The sequence below is a fragment of the Protopterus annectens genome, chromosome 1.part1 (assembly GCF_019279795.1).
Source record: "Protopterus annectens isolate FY-2018-M chromosome 1.part1, PAN1.0, whole genome shotgun sequence".
NCBI lineage: Eukaryota > Metazoa > Chordata > Ceratodontiformes > Protopteridae > Protopterus > Protopterus annectens.
Window position 1 is genome coordinate 1,967,070,534 of NC_056726.1, and position 13,454 is coordinate 1,967,083,987.

Sequence of the window (13,454 nt, forward strand, 5' to 3'; positions counted from 1 at the left end):
AGACAGTATGTAGAGAAATTAAAGGTAAGTTAGTCGAACAGAAACAGGAATTACAGTATGAAATGTGCAAATGACAGTGGAATCATCAGCGTATTGTATTAGTTTGGCCTGTTTTGTGGATGCATAGAAAGTGTTGGTGAAAATGTTAAAGAGGAGAGGACCAAGGAGAGAGCCTCGTGGAAGACTGGTGGTGACTGGGAGGTAAGAAGAGAGCTTGGAGTGCCATTTTACTGACTGATACCTATTGGACAGGTAGATTTTGAACCACAGAAGGGTGGGCTGAGAATGTCCTAGTGAGGACATTTGAAGTAAAAATTTTGTGTGACAGACTGTGTCGAAGGCTTCAGACAAGTCTAGAAATAAGGAAGAGAGTAGTTTGCCATTATCTCTAACTTTATTGACAGTATCTATCGTCCTAAGGGGTCTTTGGCACAGGTGAATTTAGACCGCTTATGTCTATAATGGTCAGAGAATCTTGGTCTTTTGCAGCTAAAAAAATCTGGAATAAAATATGGACCCTCTCAAGTCTGCTGAAACATCTCGAATGGCTCTTTTTTTTAAGAGATGAAACACCTAGTGCTGCCACTGTTCACTGATGTGCCAGGGTATCTACTGCAGATGCAGAGATTAATGGGGTTTAAAAATAGGAATCCTGTTAATCCTTGGATGTTAAGGTTCTCACCTGCCTCTCTGTGAAGAGGGGCTGTCATACCAACAGGTAAAGGGACAAATGACTATTGATTGTCACCAAATGAGAGCAGCTGGGCAAGTCCTAAGGGCTGCTGCCACACCACTGCCTACTGAATACACAGAATCCTGGCAAGGTTGCTGTAACTTCTCCAGATTTACTCAGGTGCTCTTCCCAAACCACTTCTGCTGTGGACTTTTCAAAGTTCTGAGAAAGAATGCTACAGTTAGGACAACCTAGCTCCAGCTGCAGTCAAATTTTACCCTTCATATTTCATCTTTACTGTGTGTGCCTTAACCTGTTGGTCCAAAATTTTAGGACACATAAGAAAATATTCATTAAGAAAATCACCATAGTGTCCTTGGCAAAGCTCGTAAATCTTAGTCAGCCATAATAGTAAGACAATGCCTGGAACTGCAACTCCAGCCAAACACTCAGCAGCACTGAAAACCACCTACATGATAACCTTGGCAACTGCTAACTCAGCAGTAGACTAAGGTAGAAGATTTCTTTGATTTGTCCATTTGGCAACTGCTCTATTGTGGAAACATTCTTACAGTGTCCTCAGACAGAAAGCAAAGAATGTCCAAAACTAGTCAACTGGTCTGGATTCCATCTGACAATTTAATTGCAGGGCTCTAGCACTAGAAGCCTTTTCATAGCAACTGCAAGGACCAACATATAATACTTACAAGTTCATAGGTGTGTAATAAGCTACCGATCACATGGGCCTCTTTAAGCCTAACCATGCATCCCAAGTCTCTGAAAGTTCTGGTACCCTTGATAAGTGTAAGCAGTGGCTTGGGAGATTAAGTATTTACAAGCAGAGGTCTAGGAGATGAACCATTTTCTGGCTGCCTGTGTCTATTAGAGAGACTGATGTCGAACTAGGGATGAATTTCCTGCTCCCCATTCAACTGTCCAAGTTACACCTCAATTGGGTTAGGGAGGCACTCTGCTTCACATGGATGGGAAGCCTGTTCTAGAAAAGGGCAGTCTCTGGGATACATGCCTGTCTCTCCAGCAGGTCCTATTTATATCACAGGCAAAGTTTAAATCTTTAGCACATCTAATTCTACTGATGTTTGTTTTGGGGATAAACAGGAGGCCCATCCAGGTAGGATGTGACAATGACTTGTATGCCATGCATAGATCTCCCCTCAAAAGACTGTAGTAAACAGAATATAGGAATAGGGCTTTGAGGCAGTCTTCATGGGACATGTTACACCATGCACTGTTTTAGTGAGGAACCTCTGTGGATGTTGCCGGTTAGGAGCATTGTACTTAATGACAGGTCTGATGAATGCTGAATACAGTGAAACAATGACCTCCTTGGACCTGGATGCCATATCTTTGTTTATAAGTTGCACAACATAGAGTGATTTCCTCTTTCTCAATACTCTGAGTGAAAGTCTGTGTGGAAGACTTCAAAGGTCCAGGTCCAAACGATCTTGGCAATGGGCAGAGTAGGTCTGTTTGTATAAATGGCATTGAAATCTCTTTTATCTCCCTCTGCCTAAAAGGAACAGAACAAACTCCTGAAAGGTTGACATTAGTGGTACAGCTCTCTCCTAGGCAAAAGAGTCACCAAATGTGCCTGTCTTATTGCATAATCTTTTCCTTTCAAGGGCAATAATGAAACTCTTAATGCAAGATTTCATTAAAGGGTGAATGTTCAAACACCAGCCAGTACAATTAAAGAATCTCAAATAGGAGACACAAAAATTTGCAAAAATCTAGACAACAAAATTAATAATAAAAAAAGAAATGCCGTACAAATCCATGACAGGGAAAAATGATGTTTTTTATATATATATATATATATATATATATATATATATATATATATATGTTTGGATGCATGTACATTTCTTTGCTAGCATATATGCATTAAGCTTTTCTTATTTTGTAAAATAAATGCATGCTTTGGCATCCTACTGTGTGTGTTACAAAATGTTCTATGCTTGGTACAAGGTTCAAGGAGAACTACAGATAAGAATGCCTCTCTGCTTCCTAAGAAACCCAGGTGCAGGAATAACAACTCCCTAACAGGAACAATTCTCTAAGTTTACCTTGAAACAGAACACAATGAACAGACTGCATGACATCAGGCAAATTCCAATCATCAAAAGACTGCTTTCATAAAAATTGCATAAAAAAGAACAATGACTGAATGGTGGGCTAGATCTGATTTTTTTGTTAGATCTAGTATTTGTAGGAACATGCCTGTTCTGAGGTAAATGGAGAATAGAAAGTTAGCATCCGTACTTGCAAGAAAAAACTAAACCTGAGACATTAAAGTTGCAAACTGTAACAGTATAGTAAGTGCCATCTGTTAATACAGATATTTTATTAGTAATTGCACATAAGTTAATACAGTGCTGAAAATGTTAACAGCCTACAAGGCTCAGTGCATTAATCAGACTTTGGTTTCAGCAAGCAGCATTCATCATTTTAAATTATTTTTCATTGGTGAACCTAGTCTGTATTTGAACACAGGGGGATTTGTGCCTTGTATAAGGTCACTCCAGTAAAGGTCCAGTAACTAACATTTATGTATGTAATTGAGTCCTAAATAGCAGCACGTTAATTTTCTACGGTTTGCAGCAGTACAAATCCCAGACATCTGGATCCGGAGTGAGACTGCCGTGGAGCAACGTCACAGTGCCATAAATTCTCCAAGTCGGTGAATTCCCAGGTTTCGAATCTGCAACTGCCAGCTTTGTTTCACAAGTTTTTTGAGTAACTACAGAAATTTTCCAACCATCTACAGTAAACAGACTGGCCAACTGTGTCCCTGTGGAACTGGTAAGAAATCTTTCCGTATTATATGCAGTATGGATGTCATTAGGGGTCACAGTAGATCAGAACAACCAGATAACATTTGGGAAAGACTGCAGAATTGGTATAAGCAACACAATGGTAAATGTAAAACCTTATTAGAGGAAGTTGATGTACATGCACTAAGTAAATGGATTATGTTTGATTCGTATCTTAAAAAAAAATGTGTGGTATGACAGCAAATGTTTACTGTGTGAACCATATTAAACTGCTTTCTGTGTAAATTGTAAAAAAAGATCTTTTCATGGTAAATAACTAGAAGAGGGTAATACGCTTACATTATATCCAGAAGTTAAACAGCTATGTCCTGTCATCACATGTAAAACATTAATTTCAGAGTTACAACAGAGTCAAATCAGTTATTGACAATCTCCTTTACATCTTGTTGCACCCTTTAGACAAAAGTGGAATGAAGCCACTGCACAGCACAAAACAGATAAGGACAAGAACAAGGTTCATGATGAACTGACAAAAAATGTAATAAACTTCTAAAAGACAGACAAAATTAGTTCAGAAAGTTTAGACAACATATACAACCACTTTTTCAGAAGTGCATAAGAGCTTTACAGTCAGCAGAACAGGTTACTAAGAAATATCAGACAGCCCGTGCAGAATTACAAGACAAGAAGAATCTGGTTAGTAAAGAGTTAAAGAAAAATATTCCAGACCTTAAACAGCAGTTAGTTAAGCTGACAGAAAATAATTTACAGCACAAGGCATATTTTACAACATGCTTACATTTACTTAAATGCATAAAACAGAACAGTTATGGTGCATAGAAATCAAATGAGAGTACTTAAGAGCAGTAAAAACAAAGTCACAAGAGTGACATGCACGTATTTTCTTTTCACATAAAGTGCACATTTAAAATGCAAAAGGCAGACAACACCAAATGCAAATAATGTAAATATATCTGTTTTAAGCATGTGTTAGTTAAACCAATATCTGTTTTGATTTTTTACAATGGGCCAGATTCAGGAAGGCTTACACGGAGTTCAAGAGTAGTGTAAGCCTCCGTGTAAGCCTCCTGATTCAGCAACAGCCCAAATCTCCGTGTAAGAGACAGCTAACACGTCTCTTACACGGCGTGGAAATGCTCAATACCTCATTTGCAGCTCCAAGATATGCAAATGAGGTATGTGAGCGATCCACGAAGCCCAAACCAGTCCGTGTAACGGACGTGTTAGCTGCAGAAATGTACTCAGCTGACAACTGAGTACATTTCTGCAAAATTAAAAACGGAGCTATGTCAGCTCCAAATAAAGGGTGCATTTGTTACATTAAGCATGCCAATGGCCAAATATGTGGCCATTGGCATGAAAGTGTTGAAAAAAGTTATATAACTTTTTTTTTTCACGGGATTTATGTGTTTAACTGTAGCGCACACCAGCGCAAACGGGTGCGCTACCTAAAACTGAAAACCGAAGCTTATAAGCCCACAATTGTGGGATTTATGTATTACATGAAATGTCAATGGAGGGACTTGCAGAGCAAAAACAATATGGCCTCCGTTTAGTGGTTGTCAAGGAGGAAGCTCCGTAAGAAATTAAGCTTGTGTGGTGGTAGCTGCCAGGGTCTGTGGAGGCATCTCTCAGGAGTGGACCACTGCTGCCGCATCACTAGTGTTCAGGCACAGATCCCAGCAAGGCTAAGGTTAACAGATCTGCATACAGGTTTATTCCATCTGTAGGTTCATATAGCATGCAACTGGGGATACCATCAGGTCCCATTGATGCTGTAAAATTGCCTCTGCTGATCATGGCTCTCACATGACATCCAGGATGACAGTGAGGTTACATACAGCCAGGATAACTACCGTCTTGGGGGTGAGGAGGGGCACATTGCACTGAACTGGTCTGCCAGGGTGTCAGTAATATCTGTCAGGTCCCTGGGATATAAGTTGCTGTGTACCAAACCTGAGCATATATGAGGGTTCCCACTCCAGGCCAGACATAACTGAAGAAAAGCAGTGTAGAAGCTACCTTCATCGCCTGTGGTGATTTATGTCCCCAAGCTGAACTTGCGTCTTTTATGTGAGAATGTAGCTTCTATCACTGCTGATCACAGCTGCCTTACATTCTGGAGACGTAGTCGTTCCTGCATTAGTATCCTTCATCTGTTATACAGTTTGTTTATACGGGGTCCACTCAGACAGGCTTACCTTTGGTGGCCATTCATTTGTGATTGCATGTCCATGCTTACTCGAGATGTCCAAGAGAGCGTCTGTGCAGGAGTCACCATTGTGTGTTGTGGTTTCCATCAGCCCAGTGGGCTTAATGGATGCCTATCTCAGTCCGGCGAAGTGTGAAGTCAGCTTCGAGCTGTTTGTCACTATACCCCTGGTAATCATACTCAGCACTGACACAGTGTAAAATAATTCCCAGAATCCATCAAACAAAATGGACAGCTACAGATGCCCTAGGGGTAGCCTAGTATGAACCCATTATGATACAGATTGTACAGGACACTACAGATAACCCTAAGGCTGTTGCAATGATGGTAGTAAGCATGTTGTTGATTCCTGGATATGTCTGATCACACCGGACATTACAAACAACATACCAGACACGACACAGGTGGCCGGGCCAACATACATCCTGACATGTGCAGTGCAAACCCCCCATAATGCCAAATACCTTCCCAGCAGACTGTCAGCCTCCTGACATTATGTCACCCTTAATACTACGGGCAATGCACTCCAAAGAGCAGGTACAACAACAGTGGGTGTTCTCAACAAAGGTGTTCTGAATGATAGGAAAAGAACCACCACAGAAATCATGAGAGGCTCATTCCGTACAGCTATGGAAAGGGACTACATGTACCACAGACATAATGATATTGTGGATCTATTGACACCATCCTACCCAGTGCGGGTTTGCTGTATGCAGACCCCACCCCTAAACATGTGTGACTCAGTTGAAACAGTACTTGAAGTCAGTGATGAGGGCAATGTGGTCCACACAGTGTTGCCGATCTTGCAAAGCCTTCTGTACAATAATTCTATGTTCGTGATAGATTTGCTCACCAGCTGATATATACACCCCCAATGTCATGGGAGGGGCTGCAAACCAGACCAACGACAGAACTGACATGGTCAGACCATGCAGCAGCCATGTCAGACTACAAACCACATATACCAGGCATCCCACAAAGCTGGTCCTGGGACTCCACCATCTGGTATATATGCCCTATAGGTACAGCCAACAAGTAAGGACTGTGCTGGAACATGTTTGTAGAGGGACAACAGTTTCGATTATATCTTGATACACCAGCTGACAATAAGCATCCCATAAAAGGGCCACATAGAAAACAGATAGCTGGTGCCATAGCCATGTCAGCATGTTAAATGGTGAAAACAGTATAGTCAGCCTCTGTGGATAATCCAGTAAGTGACCACCAATTCTGCCATAGGTGCTCTAATCTTACGACATTCCTGTAACATGTAATGCCAGAATGGGGACAATAAGGTGATAGATATCCTGCATTGACAAAAATGTGGCTGTAGGGTTAACAGCAACAATCCATATACCAACCTAATCAAGAGGGTTATGACATCTAGCTAAGGAGGCCAGGTTTTGCAGTTATCTTCAGCAGCATTACAAATGACCACAACAGCCTTCGTGTGGTGTACCTCAGCAGATAGATTCAGCAACCGTAAAGTCCACAACAGTACCTCACCAGGAGTATCAAAGAGCTGAACACATGTAATGCGTCATTTGATTAAAACAGAATGCAGTTACACATACCGCCATGCTGGCCAATTCAGACACAAGCTGTGCCTGATGTAGATAGCCATGTCCTACCTGTCACCAATGCACATGCCGCATCTTTGTACAATGTGAATGGCAGGGAGATATGCACATGAGGACCTGGAACCCCAGCACTGACATACATAGGTGGACAAGCTGTACTGCATTATCCATAACACAGAAGCCAACACGATGAGTAAACTACCAGCATGAAAGCTATCCATAGAGTCACTCATTTATTCTACTCAACAGGATCCTAACGAGGGATGGGAGATGGTAGGTATACCCTGGGTATCAATGTTGTGTCACACAGGCAGACAGGCACAGCATACAAACAAGACATGTCACAACTGCACTGATGATGTGTTGATGGACAAACACACTATCCAATAAATCCATTAGAAATGGCCTTTAGTACATCAGGTAGTGTTTGCCAACGTGACACCCATGTTGTGGAATACACTACTGCAGTTGGTTGAGGTCATTGTAAGTAGTTCACATCTGAACATAATGCAACATGGTCAGATAGGTTCATAGGGTTCATACTAGGCTATCTGCCCCTAAGGCAGTTCTAAGCCTAGGTCCAGAGTCTGGCTATGACGCACCCTTATATGGAAACAGTAATTGCGCCCATTAGTTTGACGCACTAACCTGTTATACACAGTGACGCATCCCGGGTAAACCTATGATTTCCCATCCACAGGTCAGGATACCTCTTTGAACAGAGCCAGGCATGTGCTGTGACTCTCACATGGACCGCGGATTGTATTCCACAGCATGGGAGTCTCGAAAGTGATAAATCCACCTCCAACATGTCCAATGTACTTCCCTGCTACGCTGTAAGTCTCTTGCACTATTGGTTCAGGCGGATCTGAACATTTTGAGGTCGTGCATGTCCATTAATCCTGGTTGGACATGCTTGCATGTCATGCACATGTCACCTCTAAGCAGACAGTATGTGACTGAATAGAGCTGTAGTGTTTCCAATCTGGCAGCATATGACAGATGTTGAGACCCTATCCTTTTGTTGGGGACATTCAGGGTCTCCCTCACTTTGCTGCAGATGTCAGGTGAGCTACATCCAGATAAGGCAGTGTACCAGATCGTCCCATATGAAGAGTACAGGGGAACAATGACCCACTAGATCTGGATGTGGATCCTTCCTGATCATATGTGGACAATGTAGAAGGTCCTACTAGCCACTTTAGCAATGTGGGAGTACACTATGAACAGTGACTGTCACCTGGGTCCCCAGGTCCATGATAACCTTCCTGTGCTATAGAGGATTGCCACTATATGGTGTTTAAGCCACTTTGCTTTCCTGAAGGGTATGACTACACATGTTTTGCAAGTTGACTCCCCAGGCCATGGCTCTGGCACCAGCTATCAGTGTCCTGTGAGCCCCTTCTGAAGGATATCCGCGTCTGATGCACTGTCCACTATGGCACCCAGTGTGCAGTCATCTGCAAATCCTTGTCAGCCAAAAGTCCTCCCATGTTGACTCTGTACTGAGGCAGATAACAAACAATAGGGGCCAAGGATCGAGCCCTGTGTGAGACCCTCACATGTGACTGGCATGGTGTCTGACATAGTGCCACAGCAACCTAACCCTGTGGGTCCTGTCTGTAAGATAGGCTTGAAACCTGATCTTGTGACATATGGGTGTGTACATTTCTGTTGGTAGGGTTTTGCCAATACCTGGAGTGGGGTATTGTGTTGAAAGGGTTTCGGCGCGTAGGCTCTATGGACTGCCTTCCTCATCATCGGCCTTAGTTACTGTTTGATAATGTCAACTAAGTACAAAAAGGCATGACTTACCCTTGATCAACACAAACTGGGACAGGTACAATGTCTGCATGTCCTCCATATCTTTCTTCATGAGCTCCATTATGATCCTCTCCATAGCTTTGCAGATCACACTTGTTAAGTGCTTATAAGCAGTACTACCAGAGTCCATAGAGGCACTGCCTTTTAGGCAGACATGCACAACTGACCCTAAAGAGGCTGTTGTGTGCATGTATGGAAATGTAACCAGTGATAGGACTAAAGCCCAGGATAATGTCCACCACAGTGAAAGTACTGAACCACACTATACAGTACAACAGTACTAGGTCAGTATGAATGTGGATGTTAACAATTGTATGCAAAGTATCCCATGCAAAAGCTGCAGGCACAGTATAATCCCTGCTGTGTTCACAGGAAGCATCTGACAGTAACTACACAACATGTCATGCAGAACACAATAACCTTAAACAGGAGTTATTTGTTGAGTTCACACTCATCCACAACTGTGATGGGCTGACAGTTCAACATATGGAAAGCTCACATCAAGCATGCTCACACACTTTGATAAATGAGACATCATTCACACAACATGCCATGGGAAGGCTGAAGGGCATGCTCACACACTTAGTTCAAAATGTTCCTCTTAACAACTGTGAAAAATATCACCACAGGATGAATACTCCCCACATTCCAAACAATGAAGATGTCAGCACCCTATAAGAGTAGATCATTAGAAATGCTACCTCCCAGTAATCCTAATAAGCGCCAGCTCTGCTAATCGCGCCTGTCTCTAGTGTCATCGGCAACATAGTTAGGGTAGGGGTTGAGATCCAGCAAGTGGCATGTGTGTGTGTGAATGGGGGTAAGTGTCTGTATAAGTGTGTATGAGAAGCACATCCCTTTGCAGCAACTGTGGGAAGCACACACCACACGGAGCTCATTCCCACTTTCCTAAACACTGATGATGTCAGCGCACTTATAAATTAAGATCAAGCTGAAAATGAAATCTCCTAGAAATCATGACATAAGCGGCGGCTTCCGCTAATGCGTCCGTCTCTGAGTATCATAACGTGAATTAGGTAGGGGCTTGAATCCTGCTACGGGAATGTATGTGTGTTAGTATGAGTGGGGTTTGTGTGTGTGTGCATAATGCTGTGGAGGGAAGGTGCCTTTTGCCAACTGGGGGAACACAGTACATGGTGCACATCCCTCTTGGTAAACACAGATGAGTGTCCCAGCACCACTCCTAAGTAGTGCAGCATTGGAAAAGATTGCTCCTACTAATTACAAATAGCACACTCTGCCTAATGTGTCTGCCTTTAGAGTCATAACACATCTAGGTAGGGTTTGGACCTTTACAAAATGGAATGTATGCGTTTTACTGTGGGTGGGGTTGGTGTTATTGTGCACAATGGCGGAGTGGGATGTCTCTCTTTGCCAACAAATGGGGCTATGCACTGCAGGGTGCACATTTCCCTTAACAAACAGTGATGTTGACAGCACCCTGTACAACAGAACAACAACACAGAAGGTGTTGTTACAATGATGCATGTAAGGTTACACTTCAAGTAATGTCCACAAAACAAAGTAGGATAAACAAATGCTCCTTTTACTCTATCCAAACAACATGGCAACAGACAACTGACACTACTCAGTATAGTGCTACATGCTACTGTAACATGCAGATGTACTCAGAATATACCTAGATAGTGTTTTGAAGCCTGAATGTGGCAAGTGTGTGGATGTGTTATGTTACTGTGTGTGCATTTCCGTATGGAAAACATGTTTGAGATATTGGCAATATTGTTGCAGACAGTTTAGGTGCAGATATCCCCCATTCTCCTACACAAGTGGAATTAGTTATCACAGATGACTGTAACCTCCTCCTATCCTCTCACATGTCCAGGTGAGGGCCACACCTCAACATTGCAGGACACATAGCATCACTGTTACAGAATGGTATCCCTGGATGTGTGCTAGCATTCACCCCAGGAGGACATGGCACCACATTACAGACTGATATTACTCCCTGGCCATACTACAGGATGTGTACCTGAAGAGTGCCATACATACACAGTGGTCCCACACCAATGAGGAGTAACCTCTACTGACCCTGAGTATGTACTGCATCATATGCACAACTGGCCTTCTGTTCTAAGCTACGAAGGTGTCACGTATGGGCAACATGTACAGCAATATTACATATGTGTATATTTCAGGACTATGCACACAAAACCTATCTCATGGACAGAGCTATAGATAGTGAACTATGATACATTTGAGGTGTCACAGTAAACACAGTATTAACCTGCTACTTTGCATTACCTGTGTTTGTGGCAGCTGTTGCTGTGTCAGTGGTGCTTGCTTGCTGCTTGCTGTTTGCTACTCATGGTTTTGCTGCTGGCTGTCTGTATATTTTCTCTTCTCTCTCTCTCTCTCTCTCTCATTAGGTCTGTGCAATGACTGTATTGCATGAGTGGAGTGTGGGTACTGAATGCTTTTGTAGGTATCTGCATAGGTCCATGTGATGGCCCTTGCACCAATTGTAAGGCAGCATTTGCTAATTGCATGCAGCCAGGTGTGTGTTGATTGCATGTCTCACTGTGATTTCAGGACACTGCTATAAAAAGGTATGTGAGATAGGCGTAGCCCTTTCAGTGTAAGGCGTGGACGATGCTGGTATGCTGTTGACAGTGTTCTGTGAGTGTGAAGGTTAGTATGGGAATCCAGTGATTTGGCCATTAAAACTTTGCCTCACATGCTTTGGATGGTACATCTCTATCTTGCCTTTATACTAATTCCTACTATTGACTGTTATATTTATTTTAGCAGAGTGCTTTTGTATGGCTGTCATGGCTTAGTGGTAGGTCATACAGACGAATGTTACCAAGGTCCTGGGTTCGAGACTGGCAGTGGGAATTTATTTTGTCTCCAGACTTTCAAAATGAGTACAAGACATGTCAATCAAAGTGCCATAAAGGCACTTTTAAGCACTAAACCAGGTCTGCACTCATTAGCATGAATGAAGAAGGATGCGTGCCCAGTATGGCTTGGCCTTGGCAAAGAGGCAACGCATAGCACATATGCTTGGTCAGTAGGAACACTGGGACTGATACCGCTCTGACTCACTCATACAGTAACAGGGATGCTTAACATGACACAACCTGCTTCCAAACGTACAGGAGTGTAGTATGTGTATCCGACAGAGGTGGCCCTGCAGCACCACCTGAGGCATGAATGCCATGTGTTAAGTAATGTAATATCATGTACAATATGCACACCTGAGGACCCCAACTAACATCCATATCCACTCATATGACCCTGTGGATACAGCTGCACATCATACAGTGATGTACATGTGCAAACACATGGAACAAGATACAAAATGAGGGTGACTAGCAATACATAGCATGGATAACCACGCACCCATGTTTGTACCACAACAAGAAGCAACATGGAATAGCCATGGTCAAAACCAATGGCTAAAACTGACTACTACTATATAGCTTGCTGCAGACCACTGTCCTAATAGCAGGAACTGCCCAAGGCCTATGTTCACAGGTTCATACTAGACTATCTGCCCTAGGGCATTTATAAGCCTAGCCCAGAGTTTTGTGGCTTCTGCCACCCGTGCAAGTTGATGGATAATATGCCCATTATTTTGCTGTGCCTCTGTCAAGCAGTGATACTGAGGTTATCCCTGGGGTATACCTGCAATCTCCCATCCATTGGTCACAATCTCACTTGAACAAAGCCAGTGAGGTGCTCAGCCTCACATGTACCAGGATGTTGTTCCACAGCATATGGACTCTCTGGGTGAGAATCTGTCCCTTCAGCACATCCTATTAATATCTGTGTTGAGGTTTAGGTCTCCTGCCCTTGTAGTTCTGATGGATGTAGAGGTCTTGAGGTGAAGCATGTTCATTAATCCTGGGTTGGACATAGTCTTGTATGTCAGGCACAGGTCACCTCTGAGCAGACAGTAGCGACTGAATACAGCTGGAATTCCTTCAGTCGGGCAGCATAAGAAATATGTTTGAGACCCTTTCACCTCCTGTCGAGGAATATGTGGGCCCATCCAATCTGAATGGGGCATTGTATGCAATCATTGGTCTGATGAGTGATGAGTACAGGGGAACAGTGACCTCCCTTGATCTAGATGTGAATCACTGCATGATGAGGTGGCCAATGTAGAAGGCCTTCCAAACTACCCTGGCAATGTGAGTGTCAAACAAAATGTCACTGTCAATCTGGGTGCCCAGGTCCCTGATAATGTACATTGTGCTTACAGGATTGCCACCTAGATGGGAAGTAGTGGTAACCTTGTTCTTCCTGAAGGGTATGGCTATGCATTGTTTAGTGTGTAATGCAAGGCCATGGCTGTGGCACCA

The 13,454-nt window shown here is 43.0% G+C and overlaps 1 protein-coding gene across 2 annotated transcripts in view; it reads right to left on the reverse strand.

The window, feature by feature from the left end:
- BABAM2 (BRISC and BRCA1 A complex member 2) overlaps positions 1-13,454 on the reverse strand; it is a 2,993,168-nt gene that overhangs the window by 2,389,801 nt on the left and 589,913 nt on the right. The window lies entirely within an intron of this gene.